The 9,652-nt window shown below is 46.4% G+C and overlaps 1 long non-coding RNA gene across 1 annotated transcript; it reads left to right on the forward strand.

The window, feature by feature from the left end:
• The first annotated feature begins 6,656 nt into the window (after nucleotides 1-6,656).
• Nucleotides 6,657-8,123, forward strand: LOC140588699 (uncharacterized). Its single transcript, XR_011989876.1, has 3 exons — nucleotides 6,657-6,725; nucleotides 7,001-7,087; nucleotides 7,414-8,123. It is a non-coding gene; the product is annotated as an uncharacterized lncRNA (long non-coding RNA).
• The last annotated feature ends 1,529 nt before the right edge of the window (nucleotides 8,124-9,652 follow it).

Raw genomic sequence — 9,652 nt, forward strand, 5'->3', positions numbered from 1 at the left:
CCAGTGGGTGTCCAACTTAGGGCGCCTGCTCTTCTTTCTGCTCGGGCTGTAGACCCAGACCAACTCCCCAGCTGTGAAGTGACGCCCCTGGGCATGGAGGTCGTAATTCCATTTTTGCCGCAGCCCAGCACTCATCAGCTGTCCCCTGGCATACTCGTGAGCTGTATCCAAGCCCACTCAGGCCCAGCAGAGGTAGATGCAGTGTCTGGGGGTCGTCCAAAAGCCAGCTCCGCAAGGGTCCTGAACTCTCGGCCTAGCATTAGGAGGGATGGTGTACAAGAGGTTGAGCTCTGGACCGCAGAGAGACAAGCCATCAGGACCAAGGGTAAATATGCATCCCAGTCCTGCTGATGGGAGGATGTTAAGATAGACAACTGCTCTGCTAATGTTCAGTTAAACCGCTCCACCAACCCGTCACTTTGGGGGTGGAGCAATGTGGTGCGGGTCTTTGTGATCCCCAGCCATGTGCACATGATGTAAAATACCCAGGACTCAAAATTCTGCCCCTGATCGCTATGCATGGACTAGTCAGGGCTTCCTGTAGAGCTTGAAAAGCTGCCTGGCAATCCTCCGACCAGAAATCCTCCGTCCTTTTGCAGCAGCTTGTACAAGGGGGCTGCAATGCAGGAAAACCCTTGTACAAACTTCCTATAGCAGGAAGCTAAGCCTAAAAAACTTTTCAGGCCTCTCTGATCTACAGGTGTGGGCCACTCACGTATGGCCACTACAGTGCCCACCCCCCCCCCCCCCCCACAGCCTATCCTATGCCCCAGGAAGGTCAGTTCCCTGTTCAGGAGCTTGCACTTGTCAGGATGTAGCTTCAGCCCTGCTGCCCTGATCCTCTCCAGCACCTGCCGCAAAGCGATGACTGCTGAGGAGAAGGAGTTCCCATGCACCAGTATGTCATCCAGGAAAACGAGACATGCATGAGGCGGGGCCCCTTCCAACACCCGTTCCATCAAACGCTCAGAGGTGGCCGGTGCGTTACATAGCCCAAAGCAAAGAACCCTGAATTGCCACAACCCCTTGTCAGAGGTACCTGCCAGTAGCTGCTCTTCATGTCCAGGGATGAAAACCTAGAAGAGCCAGCTACCCGCTCAAGGCATTTATCCACACGTGGGAGGGGGTAAGAGTCTTTTTTAGTTACCTCGTTAAGCTTCCTGTAATCAACACAGAAGCGCCACTCTCCCCCCTTTTTAGGGACCATGACCACTGGAGATGCCCAGGGGCTCTCAGAAGGCTCTATTATGCCAGCATGTAACATCTTCACTAGAACCTGCTCTGCAGCTTCCTGTCAGCCTAGTGAGAGATGGCGTGGACGCTGCCGTATGGGTGCAGCATCCCCCGTGTCAATACTGTGTTGCACCAGGGAAGTCTGCCCCAACTCGTTGTCATTGCATACAAAGCAGTCCTGAAATTCCAGCAACAACTGCCACAGTTGTTCCTGCTGATGCTCATCCAGATCGCTGGCATTCCTGTGCCGGATCTCCCGCAGAGCTGCCATTTTCCTATCCTCTCTGTCGAGCAAAGCATCTGGTCTGTCCTGTCCCCCCAGTACCCGGCTTGGAATGCACACTTGGGTAACAGGAGCCTCAGTAGCAGGTATGGGCCTATTTATATGGCTATGCCGGGTCCCCTTTGGGTTCCCCGCCTCCTCACATCAGGTAGGTTGTGTGGGGCATGCCAGGGGCTGCTGCTGAGGTGTACCATGTGGGCTGGTTTGCTTACATGCCCTTGGCCTGCCTGCCTGGGGTCCCCCTGCCACTTCACCGGCTCGCTGGCCACCTGGTGGCCTCATCTTTACCACATGACCACTGTTGAAACTCAATGTGGCATTCACCAGGTCCAACAGACAGCCCTGATCCCTCAAAAAGTCTAGCCCCAGAATGCATACGTCCTGCACATCAGCTACCCAAACCAGGTGCTGCACACTATTGCCCCCAGCTGCTAACCTCAGCAGTCCCCGCCCCCCTCATCGGCGCTAGCTCACCAGTTACTGTTCGGAGCTGGACTGCATCCCTTCTGGTACCAACTCTGGCTGGACCACCGTGAGTGTAGACCCCGTGTCTACCAGGGCCGTGCACGGAACCCCTTTGACACACACTGGAATGTGGCAGAAGTCTGACACCAAAGTCCGCCCCACCACAACCACTCCATGCTCGCCTACCCAGTTGGTACAAGTGGGCAGGACAGCCTGCTGATGCCTGGCTGGAGGCAAGGTTAACCCCCGTATCATCTCTGTGATCTCCTCCACCCAGGCAGGCTTCTGCACCACCCCTTCGCAATCCCCGGCTGCCCTAAATGCAGGTGGCGAATCAGCACCCTGCAGTGCCGCTCCCACTGAAATCTCCCTCTCCATTGCTAACTCCAGGGCATCAGACAGGGTCTGCGGGCGAGCGAGCTGTGTGTGGACATGATGATCCATCGGAGAACAGAGCCCTGATGAACTGGTCGCGGGCTAGCTCACTCTGCACATCTGGCGGCATGTGTGCGTAAGCTTGCCTGGCTAAGCTTTAGCCAGGGATCGCAGCAATTCCTCAGCGAGTCTCCGACGGTTAAGCAGCTCTGACCGAAGGAGCTCTGAGTGGTAGCACTGCCCGAAACGTTGCCTCAGCGCGCCGACCAACGTGCCATAATCGACTACTGCAATGCACTTCTCATTGGAATGCCCAACAAACATCTTCAAAAACTCCAGTACATACAGAACAGTGCAGCAAGGATTCTGATGAGAGTTCGAAAATATGAACACATTACACCCATTCTTCAATCTCTGCACTGGCTTCCCGTTTCTGCAAGGATTGAATACAAGGTTTCCCTTATCACTCACCAATGCATCCATGGAAATGCCCCCCTTTACTTAAAAGAACTACTTACCCCCCTAACATTAACACGGTCTCGACGATCTACAAATGCAAATCGTCTCCTACTTCCCAGGACCAAACTCAGCACCATGGGTGATCGGGCCTTCTGTTCTGCCGCCCCGCGTCTATGGAACACCCTCCCAGACCATTTGAGGGCCCCACAGACTATTGGAAATTTTAAAAAAGGACTGAAGACATTTCTTTTTAATAGAACTTATGGATTTTAATAAATTTTATAGGTTTCTTAATTATTGTTTGACTTGCTTGTTTTAATTGTTGTTTTAATATGTGTTTTTTTCACTTTTTTAGGATGACTCATTTTGTGGCACTTTGAGATTTATTTTAAATGTAAAGTGCGTTATAAATTAAATCTATTATTATTATTATTATTATTATTATAATTAGCCCTCTCACTCGGGTCCAGCAACAGCAAGCAGGACAGCGCATCGTCGCTTAAACAAAGGGCGAGCTGGAGAGCTTTCTGTTCCAGTGTACAGCCGCTCGCCTGGGCTAACAGTTTAAACTGCGCATGGAAAGCTTCCCAGTCCGATTTACGGGAATACTTCGGCGTTTTTACTCCAGCTACATTATGCACTCCACGGGCGCAGCCATCATTATTTACGTCTTCGCCGGTGCGTTGAACCTCCCCCTCCGGCTGGTGACATGCCCCCCGGACGAGGCACGAAATGGTGGCTAACTTCAGGGCCAGGGACAGTCCACAAACACGGCTCCCTCTTCACCGCTGCGGACATGTGCGCCACAGCAGCGTAGGCATACCCGCGGTCGTCCTCCTCAACCTTTATATGGACTGCAGGATCCATCTCCTTACAGCAGCGAAACCCGGCTTGTTCGCAATGGCAGTTTTACTTATGACACCACTGTAAAGTTCCCACTATGGGAATAAGGAGGCAAGTGGCCGAAAACTAACTTTATTTGCCTGTTGTGGGCCACAGCCACACCATACACATTTTATATTCCTAAAAGAAACAGTCGCAGAACAGTCCTGCACTACACCCTCTCTACTTATTCTAGATCGTTCTTCTTTCTTCCCGTCAGTCTCTCAGCCCTCCCGCCTCCTCTGGCTCCTCCCACACACTCTCCCCTGGATGGGTGCATGCTCACAGAAAATATCCCTCCCAGCAATCTCTGTAACACGCTACAATATTTACAGACCACACATACCTATACATACCATATATTCCTCTATTTTCGGCATACTACCCTATGGTAGACTTACAGTACAATCAGATAAAGGCGTCTTTTATCAGAGAAGTACTGGTGACCCGGATCCTGCTTGCACTTACATCAGAGTTGTAACCGGACTCCCCGCAGTGGTTTGAACATTCCTCCCCAGCGCATGTGCTCTCCTCCCCCACTCCCTTCCAATGTTGCATGTGAGACTTTACTGTTCAAATCCACCCTCTCATTCAGCTCTCTGGTCCAGCTTGTTTCTGTATGTAGGACTGGGCTTATTGGTGCTGCTGTTGATCATCATCATCATCATCATCATCGCATGGAAAGTTTGGGACAAACACAGTGAGTATCTGCTGATGCAGATGGTGTATAAGTGACCTGACTGTCTGAGCAGTGATGCTTGTCCCTCTGCACTCCTGTAAGCTGCAGCTACAACTTCATGCTTTTATCCTTTTCCAAAGACGGCTGGACAGAGACACAGACAGCAGCATTCAGACACACATGTTATACAGTAACATTAAAACACAGAACATGGTCACAGTCCCTTTGGGAACACAGACTAAAAACAGTGCAGAGCTAAAAACCGCTGTGGAGCAAACAGGACATCAGAGCACAGCAGCCCTGAAGGATCCTTTCTCCATGATCCTGCAGACTTTCCTCTTACCCTCAGAGTCTGTGTCCACCCAGCTGAGCTTATAAAACCCTAAACAAGTTAGTTATTCCAACCAGGCCCGGCTGGGCATCATTAACTGGGTTACCTGTAAGTGTAGGTTGATAATCAGATTTCACCTGAGTTGCCAATGGCTCATAAATATTTGTGTAGTTTTATACAATTATTAGACTGGGTAACATTTACACACATATGTACCAGAGCATGTGAGCGGAGCGGAGCGGTGAGAATTTCCGCTCCTCGCTCACGCGGCTGTTGGCTCCGCCCGCTCCTCCGCTCTAACTCGCTCCGCTCAACATCGCTCCTCGCTCCACGAAAATGTCCTCCCGCTCCAGTCAAATCGCTCCACGCTCGCTCCAATTTAAAAGAGGGGCAAATAATCTGCATGCCTAACAAATGTCACCTTAATCCGAAGCCTTATGTCATAAAGAAATATGAGCAACGGCAACATTGCCAGTCAGAACAGAAAATATTTATTTTTAAGCAACCTATAGGCAACAACGGACAGGTTTGGAAATGGCATTTCACACAAAAATAGGCTTAAAAATAAAGGAATCAGTGGGCTTAATAGCCTAAACAATATACAGACACGTTTTAAATTCCTCAAAGTTTATTCTGTTGATGCAGCACGTCTCTAAAATAAAATTTTACGTTACGTGAAATTAAAAAAAATCTTATTAGACCTACTTTGAATGACAAAACGAATTTATTTGATTACCAATATTTACTTTATAGGCTTTTATACTTTAATTTACTTTATAGACTCGATATGCTAAAACCATATAAAACTTGCACGCGTTTTGCTCTGGCTTCCGCTTGTTCGCGTAGCACACTCATGTTTCTGAGAAAAGTGATTCCAAAGTGAATCTTTACTCACTGAAACAGTTTCACCACATTGTTGTTCTTGCTGTACATTCTTGTCATCTATACGTTTGATAAGAATACTACACTTGTATGATTTATCAGTTTCCTTATAATACTTTGCGAATTCCATCTCGGCCAATTTGTGTAACAGTCTTGATAATTGTACAGATGAATTCTGGGTAGATTTGGGCACGCCTCAGAATTGTAGTGTGAGCGGTATCGGAGCGAAATTGGAGCGAGACAAAGCGACCGCTCCAGCCTTAATTAAAAAAACCGCTCCGAGCTCTGATCAAATTCCGCCCGCTCCGCTCCGCTCACATGCTCTGATATGTACATGATAACTAAGAGGAAATGACCATGTGTTTGTTGTACAACAAATTAACAGTATCAGTTGAAAGTGAGTGATGTGATCATAATAAATTTCTTTGACTTTATTTCTCATTTCTTTCCTTGAAGAGAAAAAAATGGCAATGAACCAAAATCCAGGAAGCACAGAATTAACAGTGAGTTCGTGTTTAATATGGGGAGAAACTGTAGAAAATTCTGCAAGGTTTTGTCTTTTATAAAAGAATAAAAACAGAAACTAAAGTCTGTTAACAGCCAGTAACTCATTGAGAAGTTTATCTCTGTGAATTAAGCTGATGTTAGGAGTGATTGTGTTGAATGCTGAGTTGTGACTTTGTTCTAGTTGAACCCAGACCATGAATACGACGTCATAGACAGAACTGGCATCATCAAGGGAGACCCGGCAGAGCAGTTAAAGCACAGAAATAACATACATATGATGGTATTTGTGAGTGTAGCTCCTGTCTCTAAACATATAATGTTATTAGTGTGTGAAGAAACTGCATTTTGTGGGGCACATTTTCATAAGCCAGTTTAGTTTATTTGCAGTTAAAATATTTTCTAAATGGCAATTAAAAAGAATTAATATTGGACAAAATTTGTAAAAGTACAAATTATTAACTGGTATGTCAGAATATCACCAAATTCTCAATGACATTTGATGGCTGTCAGTTAAAGAATGGACAGGTGGTTCTGTAGAGATACATGGTCATAATGTGATCCTCTCTCAGGCCTCTGTGGAACCTGGTGCTGATGTCACCTACAGCTCCATTCTCCTGCCAGATCCACAGGTAAGATGGTTTTATGTAAATCAGTATCCAGCATGAGTATCACAATGAGAGTAAGACGTATATCAGCAATGTCCTCACTGGGCAGGTACATCTACACTCAGCTGATCTGTCAGATCCATGTGTATCAGAATTAGCTGTAATATACCAAGAAGTACCATGATACCCTGATATTTCACAGTGATTCACATGGGAGGTTTGGGAGTTTATGGATTTGTGGTCTCTGCACAAAGGTTGGTCTTGTACCTCCACTGTAAGCAGCTAAATGCTCTCAGCAGGTGTCCTCTAGATGTTCTTCACACCGACCTGCTGTAACCCCAGCCAGCGATGTGGTCTACAGCTCAGTCACCCTGAAGCACAGAGAGGTCAGTTTGGACAATCTGCTCTAATATGAACTGTGATAAGTTTAGTCCGTGATGCTTCATATGTGTCGTATGTTTCCTTTGACACCATATACAGCCATTATTACAACATGATTCAAGATGATTATTTGGCTTTAATATTTAAGTGATGAAAATGAAATGAAAAGAGAACTAAAGAGGGTTTCCAAATTAATCTATCAGTCTGATTTCCTGTAGCAGTAACATTAACACACCACACTGCCTGAAATGCTAAGGAAAGTGTTGGTGCCTCAGAAGCTGAAATGATGAATCCAGCAGCAGATGTTAATACTTATCTGTTCCTTGTCCAGTAGGGGGCAGCAACACAGAGAGGCTCCTCTACATGTGGAGAGCTGCTGCTCAGGATGACAGCTGTGAGGGACACACAGATACTGCAGTGATGGGGAGGGATAATCACCAGAGAGGAGCATCTTACAGTGATGTCAGCTGTATTTAAATGGCATGCAGCACTGTCACATTCCAGTGTGACAGTAAGAATCAGCTGGTGTGAAACACATTCATGGCTATTGTGTATTTGAACAGTGATCAATGTGCTGTTTACCTCACTTGTTTGTTGCTTTGAATCAAATGGAATAAATGTAAATGTGAGGTATTATCTTGGTTGTCTGTGAACTGTCACTTTTCATTCATAATTATGGAAAAATATCAGCAGTTATCCTAGTTGATTTGTATAATATAAAATGACTGTTACTGCAATATACATTATTTTGATGTATTTCCCAGTGTCTGTTTGTCTCTTGTGTATATACAGTATGTACCAGTGGGGGTTTACTGAGGTCTATGTACTCTGGCTTTAATTTTACTCTCTTCTTGCACACTTCACTGCCCCCTGCTGCACAGCTTCACTGTTTCACTGCCTCCCTGCTCTCCTCTGACTGTGGGATTAAAAGCTGCCCTGTTACCATCATATCACATTTCAGGATAAAAGCTTTACTTTTAGGTTTCCACAGAATGTTAGGCTTTTGCTTATTGATATATGGAGTATTATTGAAAATGCAGACCACAGACTGTGTGACTCACCATACATAATGTTAATAAAGATGCTCTTCATTAAGCCTGCAGTGGTGTCTCATGGATGCCTCATGTAACATGGATGCCTCATACTTTCAGGGCTTTGGGTTTGAATTCTTCCCCTGGCTCTTCATCTGGCATTTGTAGGTTTTCTGGTTTCCTCTGTGCTGGAAAAACAGTCAAATACATGGTATGAAGGCAGCAAAGTTTTATTATTAGGTTATTTGATGGATCAAATAAACCGAGACACTATGTCTGCATACAAGTGTCCACAATTCTTTTCTTACTTCAGTCTCATGTTTATCATTCGATGAGATAAGAACGAAGGTTCGCAGTTACTGTCTTCTCTGTGTCCAACCAAACAGAACCGGTCCGAACCAGCTCTGTAATTACCGGTGTGACCGTCCTCCTGGTCGGCTGCTAAGTGGCCCTCGCCTTTCACACAGACAGACGGTACTTTGTGATCCTAGCAAATATTCTCTAAGTAAAAATGTCCAATATGTCTAAATGTATAATTTCCACTACATCTCCCACATACATACTAGCTGAAATATACAGTATGTCTGGTTATGATGTTAAACTGCATCCAGCCCTGCAAGCAGTCCTCCAACTTGCAGGGTAAAACACCTGGGGGTTGGTGGCAGTACTGACACTCCAGCCACTGTAAAAACTCCGACCAGGCAGACAAGACACTGGGTTCAGGCCTGTTGGGGATCGGAACTGGTGTGGTGCTGAGTCATCGCCCGCTGAACGGCGACACTTGGGTCCTAACCTGAGGCGGCCCAGTTGGGTAGGTGTGTGGAATGTCTCGTCTCTCTGGCAGGACGATCCTCTTCCTCTGCTTTCGGGGAGCTTCGTAAACCCCGCGTTTCAGTAGAGCCGCCCTCTGAGGTACACGGACCGGTAGGTTCACCTATTACTGGTCTGGTCGGTCTGATGGCTGCCATACTCAGGGAGCAGATGTTGCTTTGCTGGATTGACTCCTCCCAATGGTGCCTGATGTCACTCCTTTCAATGAGCGTATTATGAGACTCAGATTAAGACTCTATCTGGGCGCCTTGTCTTAGTGCCGGTCAATATGACCTCAAAATAATATCACGATTAACTGAAAAATTTACCTCAATTTCAATTAATGAATGATTATTCTGTTTTTGGTTTTTCCCTCATATTTCACTGGCAAGGTTTGTACTGTAAACATGCTCAACTATTAAACGGCAAATCACTCGAGATGAAAACGTCTTATGAAGAAGGTCACATTTTAGTTTTAATGTAAAAAGCAAGTTGCATGAAAAAGCATTTCTTGTAAACCAAATAAATGACACTGGAAAGCGGTTGTAGTGAAACTAGCTCATGACTATAGTCTGGGCCCGGTGCCCATGGAGGGTAATGATGAGTAAGGCTCAGAGTGGTACGGAAAGGGGGAATTAGCCACGTGTCACACACTGTGCTGCTCTGTCTACATACTGGCCCTGTTGCACAAAGGCCTCTCTGCAGTCATACAAGAACGCCCAAAAGTCT

This window comes from Paramormyrops kingsleyae, chromosome 4 (genome assembly GCF_048594095.1).
Source record: "Paramormyrops kingsleyae isolate MSU_618 chromosome 4, PKINGS_0.4, whole genome shotgun sequence".
Classification (NCBI taxonomy): Eukaryota; Metazoa; Chordata; class Actinopteri; order Osteoglossiformes; family Mormyridae; genus Paramormyrops; species Paramormyrops kingsleyae.